The sequence below is a fragment of the Miscanthus floridulus genome, chromosome 9 (genome assembly GCF_019320115.1).
Source record: "Miscanthus floridulus cultivar M001 chromosome 9, ASM1932011v1, whole genome shotgun sequence".
Classification (NCBI taxonomy): domain Eukaryota; kingdom Viridiplantae; phylum Streptophyta; class Magnoliopsida; order Poales; family Poaceae; genus Miscanthus; species Miscanthus floridulus.
Window position 1 is genome coordinate 12795565 of NC_089588.1, and position 24440 is coordinate 12820004.

The 24440-nt window shown below is 40.7% G+C and overlaps 1 pseudogene; it reads right to left on the bottom strand.

The window, feature by feature from the left end:
* Positions 1–6436: 6436 nt before the first annotated feature.
* Positions 6437–14587, bottom strand: LOC136479256 (uncharacterized; annotated as a pseudogene).
* Positions 14588–24440: the final 9853 nt, after the last annotated feature.

A 24440-nucleotide genomic window follows, 5' to 3' on the forward strand; every position in this document is an offset into this window, starting at 1 on the left:
TTTGGTATAAAAGAAAACATTCCTAACTTAAGATAAGTTGGACCCTAATCTTTCCCTTTTTGTAGAGTCTGACATGTATTTCCTGACGCCAACCGTAGCTCATTGTCATTATCTGTTGACATCATTCGAAGAGAGCCAATTCCAGTGCCGCATCTGAATTAGCTGATATTGATCCTTATACAATCGATTCCTTGATTGACACGATCTTGGAAGCTTCGAGTTCCCGCGTTCTTCTTCCCAAATTTTGGTGTAAACACATGCCCCCCAATTTTGGGATAAAAGTAATTTTATTCCAAAATTACCATGTCTGTGCCCCTGATAGGTCCATAATCATGGGTAGAGAATCTTGATCTAGGGCCTACTATCTATCACCGCCCTTGCCTGCTTATGAGCCCATGGTTCAAAGCTTCATGAGAGCACCATTGCTTCACGGGCGCTTGGATCCAACTTTCTAGACCAACTATAAATGTCTATCCGACTCTGGCGAGAGCAACACAACAACTCAGTTATGTTTCTCTTCTGCTTGCTTCTTCGAGTGCCCTTGGCTTCGCTAGACCCTCCATGGTCTAATTCCTTGTTATGAGGGTCTTGAGTGGTTAGAAGAATTCTTGTGTATAGGGTGATTGTGTCGCTCATTTCAGCGCCTTGTCGAGCAAGAGGATCAACTACTGCGGTTAGAAGAATTCTTGTGACACCCCCTGAGTTTTCTCACCATGATCGCAGAGCTGTTCTAGTGTTTGCAAGGTCTAAAATGTGTGGACACCTTCCCCTTGTTCTCCTTATCAAATGCTCATCGGGGAAACCACAGACTTATTTCCCACGGTTTCCCAACCACCGAGAAATCGGTTAGATATATGGGCATCTTTTAAGCTGGCAGCCTTTTCTCTCCCTCGATGCACTTCTATTAGCGGGCCGATATGACTTGGTCCATGATGACCTTCGGCCTTGTGGGGATCCAGACTCCCTTCAATCCAAAGAAGTCTTAGTGGGTTGATCGTTAGTTAATGTAAACCTTTTGTATCAATCCCATGATATTTTATAATTATGGGAAGCAATAAGTCTGAATCTGCTGTCTCTTCGTGATCCATCCCCTGAATTTCTAGAGCATCGATCCATTTCCATAAATGACTTTAATTCCATAACCCCGATGAAACCTATCTTCTCACCACTCAGGCTATATATATGGGTCATGGCTGTGGATAAAAAAACAACCTGCTTCGTCCCTAACCTTTCATGTCTTTGGTGTGATTTTGCTTTCCCATAGGTTCGAAGGCATGGAGAATAGCAAGATGTCTACTGAGGAGCCCTTTGATGGGTCTGTGTCACCACGTCTTTGTCATTAGGAGGGTGCAACTTGGGATGCTCCCATCGTCTCGGAACATAGGGCCGTCCACTCAACTTCCAAGGTCGTCTTCATCAATGATTCGTCGCTCGCTCCCCTGCTACCCAAGGAAGTAGATCGACAATGACAATATGATCGCATCCATAGATTAGGCTGGCCAAAAGCTCACCGACTGCCTCTCCATCATGGAATCGGCTCTGACCACTTTGGTTCAACACCGATCATCCTCTGAGGCCGATCAGGAAGCTTTGGGGGTTGCGACCACCATCCATCAAGATGCCCAAAGGGGCATATCCACTGACTAGGTGGAGGAGAGGTTGGCCGAGGCTAAGGCTAGAATCATGGGTGAGATGCCTACCATAATTTTCTGTCTCTTCTTAGTCTTGTCTTCAAGATCTTGATTATCCCTTCCTCGAATCTTTCTAGATCTATCAGCCCAGTTGGAAAGCCTTCGATTAGCTACAGAGTACACGGTAGGATTCATCAACGCTAGGGGCACCATGCCGGTGGTTCGCTAGTACGACATCCCAAACCATGTCAGAGAGGTTGCCCTTCACGGTGTTCATCATGGTGCTGCCATGGCATTGGCCATTGTGCAAGCTCGCTCTGGCCACGAGCTTTGACTTCTTCCCCATGGTTTTTCCAGCCACCGAACACCCTGAGGATCATGAGTGCCTGGTCAAGGATTTCTTCAATGCCGCTAACTCCATAGCCCTTGCTTCCCAGGCTGAAGACATAGTGAATAAAGTGTTTCCCGGCCTTTAGCTTGTAATAGGAGAAGCTAGCAAACAATCTCTTCATTTTAAGTGGATTCTTGTACTCATATTCCATGTACTAATCTGTGTTTGTTCTTGCTCTATAGGCGATACATATCGTACCAGCTTTTACCCCTTCAGGTTTATTTTTTGAACTAGAGGCGATACCCTTCTGGTATCGGCTATTAGAGCCGATGACCGAACAAATCGGCTATCTAGTATTAAGCCAAACGCTAGGATAATATTTCTTTAGATATTTTCCATTGATTGCTCTGTCAATCTCCTCTTCTCCTCCTAGTGTTTCCAAAATATAAGCATTGCCAAGCACACAACGTTTGATCTGATAAGGTCCTTCCCAATTAGGTCACCACTTACCGAACTTGCTATCTCTTGATCCGATCGGTAATTTCACCCTCTAGACCAAGTCCCCTTCAGAAAATTGCTTGCTCTTGACCTTCTTATTGTAATACTTCGCAATCCTTAGTTTATTGGCTTCGATATTTTCAAGAGCACGCAGTCGATGGCAACTTAAGTCTTCTAAGTCATCCATCATAAGATGCTTGTAAACTTTAGCTGATAGATCATTTTGCAGCATGACAATCCTCGATCCAGTTTGAACCTCCTAGGGAAGGACCGCATTATGACCATACACAAGTTCATAAGGTGATTCTTTAATCGATCCATGATAGGACATCCTATACGCCCATAACGCCTCGTTAAGCGTTGAATGCCACTTCCTTGGCTGTTCTTCGATCTTTTTCTTGATCATCTTAATCATAATTTAATTGGACGCTTCTCCCTGGCCATTAGCCTGAGCGTAGTAAGGAGAAGAATTTAGTAACTTTATTCCCATACTGGCAGCAAAATCTTGGAACTCTTCTAATGTGAACATTATCCCTTGATCAGTAGTGATAGTTTGAGGAATCCCAAAACGATACACAATATGCTCTTTGACAAAATCAACCATGTTCTTTGAGGTTACTGTCTTCAAAGGAATTGCCTCAACCCACTTAGTGAAGTAATCCGTCGCTACTAGTATAAACTTATGTCCTTTACTTGAAGGCGGAAAAATCTGGCCAATTAGTTCAACTCCCCAACCTCAAAACGGCCATGGTTTGATTATTGGATTCATAGCCGATGTGGGCAATTTCTGAACATTACCAAAACATTGACAATCCTAGCACTCTTTATAATATTCAAAACAGTCTTCTAGTATTGTTGGCCAGAAATATCCAGTCCTATGAATAATCCATTTCATCTTATAAGCCGATTGATGAGCTCCACATATCCCTTCATGTACTTCACCCATCAACACCTTAGCTTCTTCTTGATTTAAGCATTTAAGCAACACTCCATCAACAGTTTTATAATATAGCTGATCATCTAGCAAAACATACTTAGTCGATTTATACCTTAGCTTCCTAGTAACCTTCTGTAATGGATTCTTAAGGTAATCGGCTATTTCAACTCTCCAATCATTATTCGAGGATTCACTACTTAAGACCTCTTGAAACACTCGATAACCTGACGCACTTTGAGCTAAGCGACTAGCCTCTTGATTCTGTGCTCTCAGAATATCCTGAAGAGAAACATGAGGAAATCCCTTGAGTAACCTTTAGCACTCATTATAGTATCCCCTTAGAGTATCTTCTTTACATTCATATAAGCCGATCAACTGATTAATAATAAACTGTGAATCTCCAAATACTTCAATTGCCTCGGCCTTTACTTCATGAAGAAGTTGAAGCCCCTTGAGAATAGCTTCATATTCTGCTTGGTTGTTGGTAATCATTGGTTTAGTTGGAAAAGCAAACTCAAAACTTGCCCCCCGAGGTGAAATAATAAGAATACCAATGCCACCACCTTGCTTGCACAATGATCCATCAAAGAATAACATCCAAGGTACCAGCTCTACATAGCCAATACTTGGCTTATGATGCTAGGTGACAAAATCAGCTATTACTTGCCCTTTGACTGCTTTAGCCGATTCGTACCTCAAGTCAAATTCTAACAACGCAAGAATCCACTTCCCCATTCTTCCATTTAATATTGGCATTGATAGCATGTGCTTGATCACATCAGCCTTGGAAACAACTGTACAATCAGCCGATAACAAGTAATGTCGCAACTTAGTGCAAGAGAAATATAAGCACAAGCATAACTTTTCAATGGGAGAATATCTTGTTTCTGGATCCAAGAGCCTTCTACTTAGATGGAAAACAACTCGTTCTTTCTCTTCAAACTCTTGCATCAAGGCCGATCCAATTGTTTGGTCATCGACCGATATGTACGACTTAAAAGGCTTACCTTGCTGGGGAGGGACCAACACAGGCGGACATTTCATGTATTCTTTTATCTCCTCAAATGCCTTTTGTTGTACGTCACCCCAATTAAATTCTTGATCATTTTTCAACTTTAACAAGGGAGAAAACGACAGAACTCTTTCTGATAAATTTGAAATAAATCTCCTGATAAAATTAATCTTACCAAGCAAAGATTGTAACTCTGTTTTAGTAGTCGGGGGCACTGCCTCATCAATTGCTTTCATACTTTTTTGACCAATTTAGATTCCTCTCCCGTGGACCATGAAACCCAAAAATTGTCTAGCTAATACTCCAAAGGCACACTTATTGGTATTCATCTTTAGGCCATGTTTTCTTGTGCACTCTAAAGTCTCCCGCAAATCCACTAGATGTTCCTTGTACACCTTAGATTTTACCATCACATCATCAATGTAGATTTCAACAATCCTACCGATCAACTTATGAAAAATGTAATTCATTGCCCTCTGATAAGTTGCACCGGCATTCTTCAAACCAAAGGTCATCACAACCCATTCAAATAAACCGATTGCACTAGGGCATCTGAAAGCTGTTTTTGCTATGTCTTCCTCAGCCATAAAAATTTGGTTATATCCTGCATTGCCGTCCATGAAACTAATAACCTTGTGCCCGACTGCTGCATCTACCAACATATCGGCTATTGGCATCGGGTAACCATCCATGGGTGTAGCCTTGTTCAGATCTCTAAAATTGATGCAAACTCTTAACTTTCTATTCTTTTTATACACAGGAACAACATTCGATATCCACTCTGCATATCGGCACGGTCGGATAAATTTCACTTCTAGTAATCTTTTAGTCTCCTTTTTTATGTCATCAAGAACGTTTGGGTTGAATCTCCTCGGAGCTTGTTTAAACGTCCGATATCCAGGTTTGATTGGTAATCGATGTTCAACAATCGATCGGTCCAGACCAGGCATCTCATAGTATTCCCAAGCAAAACAATCATTAAATTCCTTTAATAAATCCAGCAACTCTTGCTTATACTCAGGATCCAACTTGACACTTACATATGTTGGCCTAGGCCTATCTCCAGAACCAATATCTATCTCTTCTAATTCATCGGCCGACGTAAAGCCATGTCCTAGCTTACCATCTGTACCATCTATTGGATTATCCATTAAAACAAATTCTCAAAGCCGACTGCTTGGATCGGCTGTTGGCTTTCATCATTGACTTTAATGAACACTACAAACTTCTAACCCTTGCGCAATGATGAGAAAACGTTACAATAGGCCCAATTTTGTTGCAAAAGGTAGTTCATACCACGAAATCGCGTTCGTTGGCAATGGTTGCAAAAAGTCACGTTGCAATAAGAACTTGCAACCGTTGCTAGTTTGGCGTTGCAAGAGTTAGCTTTTCTTGCAACGTTGCCAAGCATTGCAATAGGACGTTATCGCAACATTCATTGGCGTGGCAATACGAGCACTTACCACGTTCGTCTTCGTAGCGAGAGGTGGTAAATACAACGAGCGATAGCGTGGCAATAGATTTTTGTTGCCACGCTATAATTTTGTTGCTTAAGGTGTTGTTGCCACGACCGTTGTGCCATGGCAAGTAAATCATTTGCCACGCAAATGTAATCGTTGCGAGAGAGTATACATTATTGCCACGCTTGTCTTGGCGTGGCAATAGTATCATTTGCCACGCAAATTTATCCGTTGCGAGATACCGTTCATTATTGCCACGGCCGCGTTGCCGTTGCAACAGTATCATTTGCCACGCAATTTTATTCGTTGCGATATACCGTTCATTATTGCCATGACCTCGGTGCCGTTGCAACAGTAGAATTTGCCACGCAATTTTATTCATTGCGGAAGATTAATTGTTATTGCAACAATAGTCATGTCATGGCAATAGTATTATTTGTAACGTAAATAAGTCTGTTGCCATACAGCATATTGCCACACATCACAGCTCGTAGGTATAGCTTTTATTGCAACGCTAGTAACATTTAATTTTGGTTTAATAAATCATCATTGCAAATCAATAAACCATATCAAAAGCAATTGCACCCACATATATTAATTATAATTAATCATTCAATATGTTGCCAAACCCATGAAATAGTAGCTAAAATCATAAACGAGTGTACAATTAACTCATTATTTGACAACTTTTTACAAACTTCCTAACATCTATGCAGCACTTGAGAAATTCCTAGCAGCCCAACATGTCATCTCCTCGGCTATGTCCTCGCTTGATTATGAGCCTCCCACTGAAACCTTGTCCACCTACTGCCAAAAGAATATGATTGGGATATTAGAACAATATTAAGTTTACTAATTTTTGCACAAATGTAAAGAGATGAAGATATAAAATGGTTCTAATTTCTAATTTCATATACAAAAGCCATCAACCAAGCTTTTGCATAGTTGAAGTTGCTACTGCAATTCTGCAAATGAGCAAATGTTGTCGGTCTAGTTGCTGCAATTCCTTTTTCCATGAAAAAGATGGAAGTCATGTTCCATTGTTCCAGAACCACAAACGTATGAATCAATTTCTAGTTTTACTCAAATTCTTACTGTATGCTTATTACAATTATGTTTTTCCATGAAAATAGCATTCTGTGTTTTCACAATAACTTGATATTTTGTTCTCTACTTTCTCAATCTTTATTTTGGTCTCTGTATATCCCTCTCTTTTCAGAGTTTAAATGTTGTTCAAGATGTCAGCAATCCTTACTCCTTGGAAGCGTAGATGGCTAGGAATTTTAGCAAAATTTCATTGTAAGTATAGGTCGATTATATAAGTTCAATTGACTTTACAAATGATAATCTATATTTTTTTGCAGGCTACATACTGAAGGCATGGTTCTATTGGGTAATACAAGTTTTTGTAGCAGTCTAGCAGACACATGCAGCTGTGTTCCATTTGATTGCATTATAAGATGTATGCATTCTCTTTTGCTCTTTATAAATTCTGCTAAAAGAAGCAGAGTCTATCAGCAAGCCTTGGGGAGGGATGGAGAAGAAAATACGGCTTTGATCCTATCCATCGTGGCCTTTTCAACGGATCAGATGCAGCTACTGCATATGTTACAGTAGCAGCTGCCTTCTCTGAATTTTTAAGGCAGCAGCAGTTTAGTTGATTAGAAAAATCATAACTTGAGTTGTAGACAACGAAAAATTATATTCTTTAACAATACGGAAAGCCCATGAAATTCTCTACATCTTTCTAGTTATTTGTTAAATAAGATTCTGCAGTTATCATGGTCAAAAAACACAAACACCCACTGCTGTCCAGACCAAGGTCAAAACCTGACCGGCTACTTTCAAAATTCATAACTCTAATTCTCTAGGTCTAAAATCATGACCTTTCACGACGACAAACATCTCTAAACCCTCTACAACTTTTGTATTATCAAGTATCACAGAAAAGGTAGATTACTACTCAGAACAACTCACCCAATCAAACCTGCACAAGCTGCAGTTTTCAGCACGCATGTTCAATGTATTTTCTACATTTCCTAGTTCAACAAGGAAGGTCACATTTGATAAAATTTCATTAAATCATGCAAGAATTTAGATTCCAATTAGCTGGTTGTTACCTTCCTCCTTTTGGGATTATTTCTTGTCCTATTCATCAGCTGCTGTGAAGTGATATATGTCTTCGATGCAGTCACATTTGCAGTGTTTTCGTTGAAAAGAGCTCTGCTGGGAGGTGCAGTACTTCTAGTGGAGCGAGTAGGTGCTGGTGCACCTTTTTGTACTGGTGACAACGCTTCCAGGCTGAGTCTACAAACATCAAGTTGTTTGATCTATTTTAGCTACAGTTCAAGGTACATGGAACATAGTGAAATAATGTCATTACCTCCTGTAACCCATCTTCATTTTCATTTTCATGTCCACCGGTCTCATCTTCCTCTTCTATGATTGGTGCAACTTGTGTACTGGCATTGTTTTGCAGGGTACTCTATACATACAAATATTGGGGGTGAAAGATTAGGCATCACAATCATAAGATTATCAAGAGTACAAAGGATAAAAAATTATTCTAATACCATAATCATAGCTCCTTCTTTGTGCTGCGCTAGCATATTAAGAAATTCTTGCTTCATTTCTTCTCTTAAGTTTATCTTAGCATTTTCCAGCTCCTCTTGCATCCTCCTCCTATTTTCTTCTTTCTCCCTTTCCCTTTCTGCAGCTTCTTGCGCAATCTGTTCTTTGAGCTTGTCAACCTCCGCTTCTAAAGCAATGCTCTTCTCCCTAGCTGCAGCTTGAGCACGTGCATGTACTTCAAGGTTCTCTTTCATAAGTTCTCTGCGAGTTCGATACGTAGCCAAATATCCATGACCATGTAATTTGGATGATTTGATTTGTGTTGTTTCTTTGTAGCATGACTGGAAAATCATGTTCTCCTCAACAGTTGTAAGTGCTGGTCTATCAGGTTCTAATCCAATCTCACCAATTTTCATGGTTGCATTTTCCTAAATTAAATAACAGAACCTGTAAAGAGTTGCTTGACACTACCAGCAGCTATAAAAAAGGTTGACGAAACATTTACTTACATATACTGAAGCTGATACAGGATTTGACCATGCGCCATGTTTTGTGTGAGTGGTCCTCCAAAGAAGAAGATCACTTGGCTCTTCACCAGTTTCTTGGTCTCTCTAGGATGCCAAAAAATTCAGCACACAAGTATTGCATCATACAAGGGAAGGACTAGATTAGTGTATCTAATGATTACCAGCTCAAAGCTACATTGTGAGAAGTTCTTTGAACCCATCACATGCTTGGTTCTTTGCTGCTGACGGTTGGAGGAGTTCTGGCTGCTAAGTTTCTGCAGAATGAGAACAAGTGGTATGTAACAATGCAACTTTGGTCCATCAATTTTGTTTGACAAAGTAGATTTTACTAGCACTGACCTTGAATTTATCAGATCCAAAATACAACTGCAAGTAGTGCCACTCAAAAAGGTGTATTTCTTCGGGTTTATTTCGTATCCTCTCACCATAACTATTATAAGCCTTGTATGTGGCACTCAGATCAGATCGCCATCCTCTGTACCGCTCCTTGGCAATTTTCCATATTTTCTCTTTTCTTTTATCCACATCATCAATGTTGATGAAGTTCCACCTAAGCTGTTTACAATTAAAAAGCAATGAAATGTTTTATCAGAACTAGTATAATGCCCGTGCTAACGCTAAGGTGGCATGTAGAAAAAATAAATCATAAAAATTAAAAAAAATTCATGCTAGTGCAACAGTACTAATCATCCAGTGCAACAGTACTAATCCTAGTTGGAGAGCCTGAAATAAACTTATTTAATGAAACATACTACATGACAAAGCTAAATCATCCACTTCGCTTCACACATCCAATTTGTCAAATAAATGATCAAACACTATCCTAAAGTCATAGAAATAACTCTCCTTTGAGAGGTTAACTGAACATGCCGTTTTTCCTGTATACAATGGGAAGGGTTTACAGAATATGCTTTCAGCTGAAATCTAAACTAAAAGGCACAATGGCTGGGCATGAAGCAACATGAGGAAAGAAACAATCAAGAAAAGAAATCTAATAGCATCTGAGGGATAAATTCATTAGGTTAGTACAATGACATTAGCATAAATCAACATGTCAACATCACAATTTCTACATCTGTACACTCACTTTTTTGGACTAGTAAAAGAGCAACAGCAATGTTCCTTAACAAAAAATAGTACACATCATACCAGTATCTCTTCTGCAATTTCTAGTTTGACTTCTTCCTTTATATCCTTCCAACTGTTTACTCCAATTAGTGGGGCCCATTGCCTTGTAAATATAACGACCTCATCGACAAATGCACGGGTATTCGGTCCAATGGGTCCTCCACGGCTTTCTGAAAATTCGATTGGGAGTGTGTGAATGCGTTCCTTAACTCTCTTGTTGCCTACTGTTAATCCTTTAACAGTGCCACGACCTCTTTTCTTGCGTTCATTGGAGCCATGTCCTTGCAAAAAAGACAATAACAATCTTGAGCTGTAGTAGTTCTCAATTAAGATATGTGAACCCAATATTAAAAGTACATGCATTATCACAAACCGTTTCCCTCGTCTCTTGCCTTCCTTGCATGGCTTGGCCTATTTGAGGGTGGTGTCGCATTGCTTCCATTGCTTTCAGTCGTCTTCGTCTACGATTGCATCGGTGTCACGTTGCTCGACAAATGCCACTGCACACATGGTTAAAGGTTCAGTTTTAAAAAAATTAGTACTAAACAACATTGGTTGAAGAAGGAAAATAAATTACTAATTTCTGGAATGCCCCCTTTCATCCTTAAAAATTCCTTGTACGTGTTGACTGCTTGTTGCCTAGTGTCATCCTTCAAATCTGTTAGTCACCAAAAAAATGTAAGATGAGGTGTAGTTTATATAAAGGTGCTAAGATTTTGCTTAATACGAAAACATATGCAAAAACATAGATGATATACTTTTGGATTGTTCCGGTCGTAGCTTCTTTAGCCAGTCCTTGTATGCATCAAAAGGATCATCCATAAACGGATGCTCATCTTCTTCCAGCTACTGCCTTGGTCGCTTGAGGGGTGTTATGCTGACTTGTTGTGCTGTCTCTTGTCCCTTTGAGAGTACTAATCTGATTTCCTTCTCACTCTCATTGTCTTGTAGCATAATCTCTACATGTCTGACAAAATCGAGGGGCTGAAGACTTGCAACATCTCTTCCACAACGCTTCTTGTAGTACAAGAAGTCCCAGGCATTATACCCAAGCTGGTCCTTAAGAGATGTCAAGGTTGACAATTTTATATGAGGCCTTTCCAATTTGAACATTACATAATCCTGATCTGGAAGTCCATTCTTGCAATGAACATAAAGAGTCCACATTTTCGCCCGTGCCACTGCATAAATAGGACAATGGTTGATAAATAAACAAGAATAAAAAAGGTAAAGTATTACATATATATAAGTAATTGAACTAAATAGCATTGAATTTAGGATTCTATTTTAGATGGTTTCTGTAATCCCATTATAGAGCAGGCACATGCAACATGAGAAATTCAATGCCTGATGCAGAAAAAGGTTAACTACATCCATACATTTTTGTGTAGTTAAACATTGATATTTAAGCATAGAAAACGATCTCAGACTTTGTATTCCTGAATCAAAACAGACGGGTTTACTTTCTGTAATTTCAGACAAGCAAAACAAATACCGAGCAAGTAATTGCCTTTTCTTAAACATCTTTTTTTACTGGAGGCAGCAGTAGTAATATATAATAATAATGTTATAGTAGACCATCCAGAAGAGACAGAACCAGTAAGTCAGAAATTTGTTTTTATGAAGAAAATATTAAACCTGTGTTCTAACACATTGGATGATTGGATAGCTAGATCTTCAATGAATTTGACTTAACTGTAGATGCAGTAACATATCTTTGCATTTACCAACATTCAAGAGCTTGACAGATTAATTTCAGGGCTGCGATAGACAGATATCTTTATATTGAAAAACAAATAAGTATGAAATCACATAAACAACATGGAGCTAGCAAGCAGAGCAATATCCCTGATAGCGCTAAAAAATGCAGTGAGAGTTCTCACATTTATGTTCAAATCTCATATCTTTGCTTGAATTGTTCACTAAATAAATGTGCCTCCTTCTAAGATGCAATAAACACCATATATATGCTTACTAAGAACATAACTACGAGTCCTAAAGAAATCATCCTGACGCTTGCCAGTGTCTGTTGTAGCTGTGAAAAAAAGTACTGATAACATCTTGACATAGGTATAGTGTTATACATATGCTGAAGCTATTGGCTTTGTTTCTAATCATTTTGACAACATTACGTCAACCTGTCATACATATACTGAATATACTTTTATTTTGTCAATTATTTTTGCAGCCTTGCTTTGATGTGAACCCATTGAAGACAGAGTTCCAGTCCATTCAATATCAGAAAATTTGTTCCAAAAAATTTGTTCTAGTTGATGACACAATCAGACAATTCCATCCTCATAGATTGAAAAAAAATTATGCTTTTATCATGACCAAAATATGCAAGCAGCAAATGCTTGAAAACCCTAAACCCCTCACAATTTGTAGAATTTGCTGTGATGTGAGATTAAATATGAATAAAAAAACCTAGATTAAGTAATCATTGTACCTGGGGACATATGGAGAAGAGAACCCAAGATCATCTTCTACTTCAAGGGTGTCCTCAGTATATCAATGGCGATGGGTACCCAAGGCGGTGGAGTCTGTGCTGGCGCTGCTGCCCTGCGAACGAAGCACTGTCCTGCCTGAAGGCGTTGCCAGTGGCGTCCTCAACGGAGGTGATGTCGGGGGCGTCCTGGACCGAGGTGGCATAGGCGGCGGCGTCATGGCACTCACGCGGTCCTAGGAGACGGATCGCGATCTAATTGGGGGAGGGGGAGGGATACGTGCAGTCTGGAGACGGGAGGTTATTAGACCTCTCAACTGGATACATCCATCTATAACAAACCGGACCTCCAAGTCTAGCTTCGTCAGCAAGATGAACCGGTAAGTGCATCATAATATCAAAAAAAGCCGGTGGAAAAATCATCTCCAGCCGACAAAGGGTCTCCCTAATCGAAGTGCTCAGTTTTTCAATTTCTGAAAACTCCAACTCCTTTGAACACAGTGAGTTAAAGAACCTACTTAGCTCCATCAATGGGGTCACCACATCTTCAGGCAATATGTTGCGCACCACTAAAGGCAAAAGTTTTTTGCAAGATTACGTGTAGGTCATGAGTTTTAAGTCCAGAAAGCTTGCAACCATTGACGTCCACACATCTCCGAATATTTGCGGCATAACCATCAGGGAACTTGACGCCATGTAAAAATTTGCATAGAATTTCCTTGTCATCCTTTCCTAGAGAGTACAGCGCTGGTGGCAAGGTGTACTTACCCTTTTCGAGCACTAGATGTTGATCTGGCCTTATACACAAATGTTGCATATCAAGTCGAGCCTTCTCACTGTCCTTGCATTTACCTTGTAACTCCAACAAAGTCCCCAGTAAGCTCTCACATATGTTCTTCTCTATATGCATGACATCCAAATTATGTCGTACTAGCAATGATTTCCAGTAAGGAAGCTAAAAGAAAATACTCTTCTTCCTCCAGTTGTGCCACCTATTTTCTTCATCACGTTGCTTCCTTTTCCTTGTATCCTTTCCAAAGTCACTTGCTGGAAACTTTCATAGTCCCGCAGCACCTGCTCACCATTGAGCGGCACTGGAGCTTCCCTAGTTTTAGCCTTGTTATTGAAGCTCGTCTTGTTCCTTCGCCACTTATGGTTCATGGGTAGAAATCGGCGATGTCCCAAGTAGCAATGCTTTGAGCCATGTTTTAACCACAAGTAATCAGTATGCTTGTGACAATAAGGACAAGCAAACTTACCTTTTGTGCTCCAACCAGATAACATCGCATATGCGGGGAAATCATTAATTGTCCATAGCAGAATTGCATGTAGAGTAAAATCCTTCTTCTCCTTCTCATCCCATGTTAAAACTCCATTAACCCATAGATCATGTAGCTCATCGATCAGAGGTTGCAAATATACATCAATGTTCACTCTAGGAGATTTAGGCCCAGGTATCAACATCGACATCATCCAATAAGGTTGTTTCAAACACAGCCAAGGAGGCAGGTTATAAGGAATTAGTATCACGGGCCAACAAGTGTAATTAACATTCAACATCCCAAATGGATTGAAGCCATCAGATGCAAGTCCCAGTCTAACATTACGTGGATCAGAATCAAACCACTTATACCTGTCATTCACGTGCTTCCACGACAATGAGTCTGCTGGATGCCGCATTTTCCCATCACTAACCAATTCTTCCTTGTGCCACCGCATCAATGATGATGTTTCCTTTGACATATATAATTTTTGCAATCGAGGAGTAAGTGAAAAATACCTTAGAACTTTGCAAGGAGTGCGCTTCTTTGCTCCACCACTTTCGCTAGACTCGCCAATCTCATCAGAATTTGTGTCGTCTTTCTTCCACCTACTCTCACCACATGTTGGACACGTGTCCTTATCAGCCAACGGCCCACGAAATAACACGCAGTCATTCACACAAGCATCAATCTTAATGTATGTGAGGCCAAGGTCGCGGATAATCTTCTGTGCTTTCTTGATAGTGTCTGGGATACAATGTCCTGGGGGAGCGTATCTCTCCATAGGCTAAGTGTTTGCTCTACATTCTCCTTACTCCATCCACCCATGCACTTAAGCTGAAAGAGCTTGACCAAGAATGATACCTTGGTAAGCTGTGAGCCTAGGCACAACTCTTGTTGCGCATCTTTCAACAAATCAAAGAATTTCTTTGCACTCTCACAAGGCTCTTCATTGGTATTGCCACTGGTCACACCCCTAATTAATGCAGACAACAGATTGTTGGCGGATGATGCATCATCTGGTGGGCCTACATTTAGATCCCTATCATCATTCAAAAATATGCCAGCGTTACCTTTCTCTTTGACAAAGTTCTCATCAGACCCTTTAGTTAGCAAGTCCATTTGAACCTCGGATTTTCTTTTGTACACGACTCCACAACACCTTGAACATGGACATGGTGCAGTTTCTGATGCATAGGTGCCTTCGAAAATAGTATCAATAAATTTGTCCAGACCTGCTTGCCACTCAACTGATGACCGAGGCAATAGCATCCAACTCCGATCATCATCATGTGCCATTAATGATATCTTCGAAATATCACAATGATTTCCTATATCACGTTAAATTGAAGGGATCATGACATTATTATAAACTTTATTTATCAGAGATAAAGAAAATTAAAAATCTGTCAATTTTCTGAGCCAAGCTTAAAAAAGGGCCCTTTACTTTAACTATAATTTAATAAACTTTAATGCATCCAAAGGGCATTTTTATCAAACTTTATATACTAGTATATCTAGAGCAATATTCAGAAGCTTAGCACTGTCCATTGTGACAACAGCTACCCAGCGTGTTTTGCTGTTTTCTCCATCCATGCTCAGAACAGTAGTTAATGGAAACAAATGATTGTCTCCTTAAAATAAATGTGATGAACCGAAACTCAGATTGGAGTATTACACATTAAGTCACAATAACTAATCAACACTGCTAGACCAAGCCAAAAACAAAACAGCTAGACCTCAGCATAAATAGAGTACCATTGGTTAAGAATGGAATGTTTTTGCACTGAACCAGACAAATTAAAAAATGTGTGGATTAGCCAATGCATCTGAATAAGAATCTTGCAAAAATTTGTCTGGATTATCAACAACAGTGAGTAATTTGATCTAGTCAAGTACCAAACTTAACAGTAATATGTAGAGAAAAAACTGAGCAATAATGCAAGCATACGTGATTCTCTTTTTCATGTCGATGATCGCTGGCCGGCCGCTGATCGTCTCTCTCGTGGATGATGAAGGGTGCGAGGTGAAACTGGTTCAATGCTCCGTCCCCTCTCGCACGCCGAGGAAGGACTGGACGGTGCTCGCTCTCCTTATCTCGCCGATGATCAGGAAGGAACTAGGGCACCAATATGCCGTAGTCGCTGCAGGGAATTGAAGGGACGTGACGACTACGGCCGTAGGGAAGGGGCGCCGCGACGACAAAGGCTTCAGGGAGGCCTTGACCACGCTAGCTGCTGGTGCTGGCTGTAGGGAACAGGGGGGCCTCCTCCACGTTCTTCGCAAGGAGACAGCGCGTGGGGGAAGAAGAGAGGCCATGGGAGAGAAGGAGCCACGACAGGAGCTACAGGCCGACCTCTACGTGATATGTAAAATTAGATTAGATCCTTTTTCCTATATAACTAGTCAACATTAATTAATATAGGGTACTTTCGCTATTACTAACACAAACATAGACGTAGCCTAGTGGTAGGAGCTTACTTTCAAGACCAAGAGGTCTTAGGTTTGAAACCCATATTGTTGTCATTTTTTTTAAAAAAATTTATGCAACCATTAAGGTGGAAAGGCTTAGGTATTGCAACAATGTAATTTTTCGTTGCTATATTATAACCTTTTTGCAATGAACGAAACTGCTACATACAATGAAACCATAATCGTTGCAACCTTAGTGATTGCAAAGAACTATTTTTTTTCGTTGCTATATGTACCAATTTTTTGCAACACAAGCGACTATTATATACAACAGAACATATTCGTGGCGATATAGGTGGGCTATTGCAACCATAAAATAAAGAGTTGCAATATCACCTTAGTATTGCAACGAAAATAAACTTGCCCGCAACGCAAATCAAATCGTGGCAACATTAATCACTTATTGCAACCGTTCAATAATTTGTTGCGATAACACTTACTTTTTGCAACGATCTCCACACTTATGGCCACAAAACAATCTTCATGGCAAAAAACCAATCTATCGCAACCAAAAGTGAAAATCGTTGTGATAACAACGCTTGTTGCAACGAAACCATGCCGTTGAGACAAAAAAAGCGTGGTATAAGGGTCAGAAGTTAGTAGTGGAAGCCTTCTTCCCATAGCTTGCCAGAAAAACACTCAAAGTCTTCTAGCTCCCAATACATTGGATTAGCTGTTGCGATACTTACAGAATCATCAGCATGAACCAGCTCAACATCATCTCCATGCCACTGAATCAAGCATTGATGCATGGTCGATGGTACACAACAGTTTGCATGAATCCAATCATGACCAAGGAGTAAACTATATGAACCTTTTCCATCAATGACGAAGAATGTGGTGAGCAAAGTCTTACTTCTGATTGTCAATTCGACGTTCATTGCCCCTCTGGTCTTGGATGCATTACCCCCAAAATCCTTAAGCATCATGTCAGTCTCAATCAAATCTCCTGGTCCCTTGCCAAGTTTACAAAAAGTGGTGTAAGGAATAAGACTGACAGAAGCACCTCCATCCACCAACATCTTGCTCATCAGCTTCCCATCAACAAAACCTTTTACATATAAAGCCTTTAAGTGCCGATGCTTGACTGGCTTATTGAATATAGCCTGTTGTATCACTGTCAACTTGGCAACTATTTCCTCATACTCCAATCCATCGAAATCTGAATAGACCTCTTGATCTACTGGAGCCTTGAATTCTAACGACAACAGAAAAGCCATTTGAATATTAGCCGATGGTTGCCCCCAACCAGATGTTTGTTTAGCATGCCACACCTGAGGTCTACCAGATGCCTGAGCCTGTTCTAGCTCTTTGTTCCTTAGGCGTTGCACCCTTCTTTTTTGGCTTCTTGTCAAACCTCCTAGACACCATTGGCCTTCCTACCAAACATATCCTTCTTCATTATCTTCTTCTTCATAATCAGTCTAGTTTTGATCAGCAACTCGCTTTCCAAGCCGATCATGAACACATCTATTTTTTAAGCGCCGATCCATATTATTATGATGATACTCATCTCGAGCATGGATAGACCGGCGGTTGACTTGAGATTGCCTAAACTCCCAATATTGCTCACTTCACTCCGGGCAGTTATTTCTAGTAGGCAATTTCAAACCTTTGTTCCAGAATATCTAAAGAAAGGACAATTCCAATGCGATTTGGCTTGTTTTCTTTCATACCTCTCTTTCTCTTGTTGACACTGGTATTCTTTCTTTTCTAACCAACGCTGATAATCCTTTTCCTTCTGCCGCTACCATTTGTTCAACAAAATCCGAGATGTGACACGCGGCCTTATTGCCCCATCCCTTGACATCTCTCCCTATTCATATTGGCTCTTTTGTTGGTCATGACGCCTTCTAATCTCTCTATATTCATCAGCCAATACTTGCATCTCGGGATCGACTGTTCTTGTTTCTTTGGCCATAGTCGATGTTAGGACTTTAGTCTTCCCTTTGAGCAACATAGCATCAATCATGTTCTGATCTCTTGGGAAAGGATTATCATCAACTTTCATCTTTCGAGGTGTGTCAAATTTGAGCCTTCCTTGCTGAATAGCCCTCTGTATATGTTGTTAGAAAACTCTGCACTCATTAGTAGAATGAGAAGTGGTGTTGTGGAATTTGCAGAACTTGTTATTCTTCAATTGATCAGGAGGCAACATAATATGGTTGTCGGGCAACTTGATCTGTCCCTTCTCAAGCAAGAAATCAAAGAGCTTATCCAATTTTGTGATGTCGAAATCATAGCTCTCTTCAACCCCTTTTCCCTAAGGATTTGGCACCATTACTGTCTTTTTACCCCAATTCCATTCGGTCGCAGCAGTCTCTTCTTCCTCGTTGTCCTCATAGCTGTCATCGACTGAATATGGATTATAGGCTTTGGCAATTGCGGCACTTTTCTGGAATCGGGTATCTCTGTGCATGTTCTGAAATTGGCTATTGAGCGCTGCCACTCTTTGAGCCAACTGACCTAAATTGTCAAACTCTTGCCCAAGCAGCTTCTCTCTCCACGTTGGCAACATTCCTTGAATAGCCAAAGTAGCTAGCTGATCATCGATCAAGTTCAACGAGAAGCACAAATTCCTGGTCTCTAGAAACCTCTGAAGAAACTCGGTGCCTGATTCATTAGTTCTCTGCCTTATTGTTGTCAGATTGGTAATTTTCTTTTCTCCTGTCCCAGTGTAAAAATATGTATGAAACTTCTTCTCTAGGTCAGCCCAATTGGCAATGGAGTTAACTAGCAGCGATGAAAACCAAGTGAAGGTTGGTCCTGACAAGGACAAGGAGAAGAAACAAACTCGATGGGCCTCTTCAATGGATTCTTCGCCCAACTACGTAAGATACCGACTGACATATTCTATTGTGCTTGTGCTATCTTGGCTAGTGAACTTAGCAAACTCTGGGAGCCTATAATTTGTAGGGAGAGCGACCAAATCATACCACTCTGGATATGGTTGTTTGTACAAGAAGGTCTGCCCTTTTGGCTTCAAACCAAACTAATTCTTCATCTTTCAGTCACTCTAAGCAACAACTCATTAGCATTTGAATTTGGATTTCTCTTCAATTGCTGACCCATCTGTGGATTAAAATTTCAGGTACCTTGATACCCTAGATTTGGAATCATGTGAAGCGTGTTGTAATCTGTGCCATAATGATATCCTTGTGGAATCTCTATCTGCTGGGTCCTTTGCTGGTTTGCTGCTTGAAGTCTCTGGTTGTAGATGCTAGGATCTATATCTCTACGAATCATTTGAACTGATGGTGCTATTTTTTGAGCCGATGACGGTATTTGGCCTGATGTATCAAAATTAACCATCTAGTTCAGACCTTGCCCCGTCGGCTGTTGCACATACTGCACCGCTGATCTAGGATTATTTTGTTCTTGATTGGTGGTGGTACCTTGAATTTGCTTAGATGAGCTCTGAATTGCCTGGACATCATCGTTACCAGTTAGTGCTGCTTCTTGATGGCTAGTACCAGCTTGATTAGTCCCCTAAATCGACGAATGTGGAATGTTGTAATAAGCCGGCCCAACCTGATCAATTGGAAATCCATGAAACACCTCTTTCATGGTGTTGTGGAATGTGTTTAAGAAAACTATATTATGGTTCAATTTGGCATCATGAACAGATTTGTTTACAGCCTCTATGAAGAAACGTCTATCCTCAGCTTCGTCTGCATCTGTCTGCCCATGCATCAAAACTCTTGGTAGTGGATATTTCTGAACAACTTTATTGTCATGTGTCTTGGTGTAGGACAACAAACACTTGTTCTGAAATTCTTCTATAGCTTTGCTGATGACATCTTTATCTTCATTAGGTAGGTCTTCATAAGGCACCATAAGGATGTCACTATTGTTGTAAGTCGCCATGACGATTGTGGTGTCCCACCAGGCATGCAACAACTTGTGTCTGTGCAAAAACGTGTCGATGCGCCGAGCACACAGCAAGTCGGAAGGATCTGTTTAGGATGAGCCTGGAGATCCGCTTGGCATCAACGCAGGACCAGCTGATCCTACGAATTGCTCCCAAGACGTGCCAGTCAATTTGACTTGTAATTGACAGGGAGAGAAAGTTTATCAGTAATTTAAGGTGGAATATGCTGGTCTTGCCCAGACAGTTCCAAGTGTGCCGCTTCAGGAGCAGGAAGATGGGAAAAATCGACTAACCGGCTGATACGCGACGAAATCGGCTGTTACTGACTGTGAAGCTCGTGGGTCGCGATTGTTTTTTATGTTGATAAGTACAACGCACACAGATATAAACAAAATCAGCAGCTAGGTAGGTATTACCATTGTGAAGCATTGAGCCGATGAATCTAACGAGAAAGGATATAACATGTGAACAAATCGACTGTCTAGTACGAATGGATCTACAAACGCTCTGAATCTAATCCGTTACCATCAACAGTGAGGTTTGACCGGATGGATGGCAGTTATAATGATAATAACAAACTAAAACCATCTATACATCGACAGGCTTTTCGAAAGACATGCTATATGTGTGAAGGCTCGGGCGAATCGGCTGAAATAGCCGATTCAGGTGAAAAGGGACTACAGCATGTGAACAATCGACTATTTAACATGGACAAATCTATGAACTCATTAGACTTAACCTGCTATCTCTAACAGTGGGGTTCGACCGGATCGATGGTAGCCGTGATAAAGACAACAAATCAAACCTTTAAAGTAAAGAGATCTATTCACATTTAACGGAATCATGGAGACACACTGTAGGGGTTAAAGCATAGGCGATCGGCTATTTAGCCGATGTAGGCATAGCAAACAGTTAAGGTCACACCTGATCGAGAATAAATCTACCAACTAGGATCCTCCAATCTAAAGTGCCAACAATGGGGATTGACCGGATCGTTACAGCCATAATAGCGAACTGTAGACCAGATTTAACTAGCTAGCAAACCTCTTCAAGATCATACGTGCCTTAACCGTGTACTATGCACGATCAATATCGAAGTAGAACGGCCAATGAAACATAACCCGTCGCTCAAACTAAGTAAACATCGTATTGTAACAAAGCAAACGACGGACTAAAAGGATGTGAGGCTGATCTAGATCGATCTCGATCAGGTAGATTAATGTTGCTGAAACTAATAACAATAATAACATCAGCAAGATCGATAACTTAATGAATCTACCCAAAGGATGCCACCTTTAGTTAGAGCCGATAACTTGACCTTAATCTAATTCGAGCAGTGGATGTCGAACTTAACCGATGCAGCTGTACTTGAACTAGATAAGAGTCGATAACTAGCTTATACTAGAATTCACAGTGGAGGTCAAACTTAACCGATGCAGCCGTACAAACAGAAGTATAAGCCATTACGGTACTCACAAACAAGCCGGAGGTCGGCCGGACCAATGCAGCCCTGCTTGTTGAAGAACTCACCGAGATCTACACTACTCCTACTCCTAAGGGTTGGCGTAAAGCCAAAAAAGTAATTTGTATTGATTGATTGGATGTCCCTTATAATAGCCGGGTCCAATATTTATACCCGAAACCTAAGTATGAATCCTACTCAAGTACGACTTATTACAATCGTTGGTATAAAAGAAAACATTCCTAACTTAAGATAACTTGGACTCTAATCTTTCCCTTTTTGTAGAGTGCAACATGTATTTCCCGACGCCAGCTGTAGCTCATTGTCATTATCTACTGATGTCATTCGAAGAGAGTCTATTCTAGTACCGCATCTAAATCAGCTGATATCGATCCTTATACAATCGATTCCTTGATTGACACGATCTTGGAAGCTTCGAGTTCCCGCGTTCTTCTTCCTAAATAGCGGGTTTAACACTCGGCAAACATATTTCTTTGCCGAGTGCCTCCCTTTGCCGAGTGTTTTTGTCTCTTTTGGTGAGTGTATTTGTTTGTCGAGTTTTCCACTAACGGACACTCGGCAAATGTACTAACGGACGGCACACGTATTAACGGATGTGGACTTTGCCGAGTGCCTAGCTTTTGCCGAGTGTTTTTTTTTCTCGTTTGCCGAGTGCCAAACTTTGTCGAGTGTTTTTTGCCTCTTTTGCCGAGTGCAATTATTTTGCCGAGTGTTTTTGTGATAGCACTCGGCAAATAGCTTCTTTGTCGAGTGCCCGATAGAATGCACTCGGCAAACATTTTAGCACTCGACAAACACCCAGTTTCTAGTAGTAGTTGTTACCATAAACATACAACTTAATTAAGTAAACAAAAAGGCAGTACAGGAAACCTTGCTGACGACCATAGAAACAAACAGATGGAGAGGAGGCACCCAAGCCAAGCAATTAGCGTCCTGTCTCTCCGCGTAGACGGGGTGCAACGTGGAGGCCATCAGCGCGGCGCTTTTCCTTACGCGTCGAGAAAATCAATCAATCAATCAATTATGGGATGCGTACTGATCAAACTTTTTTTAAGTTTGACTAGATTTATATAAAATATTAACAACATTTATATCTCTAAATAAATATATTCAAGGATTTATCTAATAATACTAATTTTGTATTATAAATATTAATATTTTGTTATATATATTTGATCAAAGTTAAAAAAAAAGTTAACTTGTTGAGAGGTGAGAACATCTTTTCTTTTGGCACGATGGGGAGTACTCTACTAATGTACAGTAAGCTTTTGTGAGGGGATGAGAGGCAGAGGCAATAATCGAATCGATGATGACCACACTGACACACGCCTGACCGCTTCTACACGGAAGGTGACCGTGGACTGAGGTCGAGTCGGCAGCAGATGAGAGTGAGACGACCGATCCATGACTGAGGTATAGTGTTTTTCTCTCACAACAAAATAGCACCAGCTGACTTATTAGCCGCAGAAACAATCAGCCGAACAGCCCGACGGTTCCTTCAAAACCATTTCTATCTGCATGGATGTTGTCAACAAGCTTATCAAGGGTGAGAATGTGAAACCAATGATACCTTAAGGGAGAGAGAGTGAAAGATTACCATAAGGGGGAGAATGTGAAAACCTAGTTTTGATAAGGACATTGGTTTGCTTGTGATGAGTGATTGACAAATGATGAAATAACTTTGAGTGCGTTTTAGATTGCATGAAGCTTTTGTGTCTGTTATTTTACTCTTGAGTTGCGTTTATCCCTTGCCAATTATTTCAGAACCGAGAATTTTTATTAGAACTTTCATGGTATTTTCTCATTAGGTGGCCTTGTGTTTGCTTTTACTTGACTTTTAGATAGTTGAATGATAACTTTTTTCTTTCAAAATTTCTTCTATGTGCTTTGGTGATGGTCAATGAATTCATAAAGGGAGAGATTGAAAGTCAAAGTTTTTTCCTAACTAATATTAAAATTAAGAGGAAACAAAAAAATTAAGAGGAAACATTAGTCCTAATGATCACGCTGTCACTCAATCACCAAAATCACTAATGAACCTTGCTAGGTGCCATTTTCGTTACACGGTGCTCCAGTGATAGTGCGGCTTCGTCCTCTGCTCGGCACTCTTGTCCAGCCTCCGCTCGTCTCCTGTGCCATCCGTTCGTGATTCTCAACATTTTAAGATCTGGTTGTAGTGGTGTGTGTACTAGTTGTAGAGGTTTTTGAGATCTCGTTACTCAATTATTGTTTGTTGATGCTTGAGATTCTTTAATATGATTACTAAGTGCACTCTTGGTGAAAGAAACATGTTTTTTGTTGGATGAATGATGAATATGGCTACTGAATGTTGGATGTCTATATCTACTTTTGAGGTTTTGAGCAGTGTTTTACATCCGCTCAGCGCTCATTTTTTCTGTGAAAACAATTAACACAAACGGATGATGTAACTTGCCGCCAATGCGAATAGAAATTTACAAGTTGGTTGGCATAATCTAAACGCAGGTGAAAACCAATTTATACAGGTGGGTCATGCAATGTTGCCATAAGTGAAAACTAGCGGATATTTTTTTTTGACAATGGTAGAAAGGCGTGCCGGCCGGCGGCTTTCTTATGGTGCCTCACAGTCAATCTGGTGCGCCCTTCACCGGATCTAGTGGCCATGAGGTCGGATCTGGCGGGATCCAAGGGTGGGCTCTCTCGGAGGCCGGTGGCGGAGCAGATGTAGCAGGTGGTGCGGGTCGGCTATGGCCGGCTCTGCGCCGGTGGCAGCCTCCTTGCGGTGGTTCCCCTCCATGGCTCCTTGGGGCTCAGATTTGTTCCTGATATGGA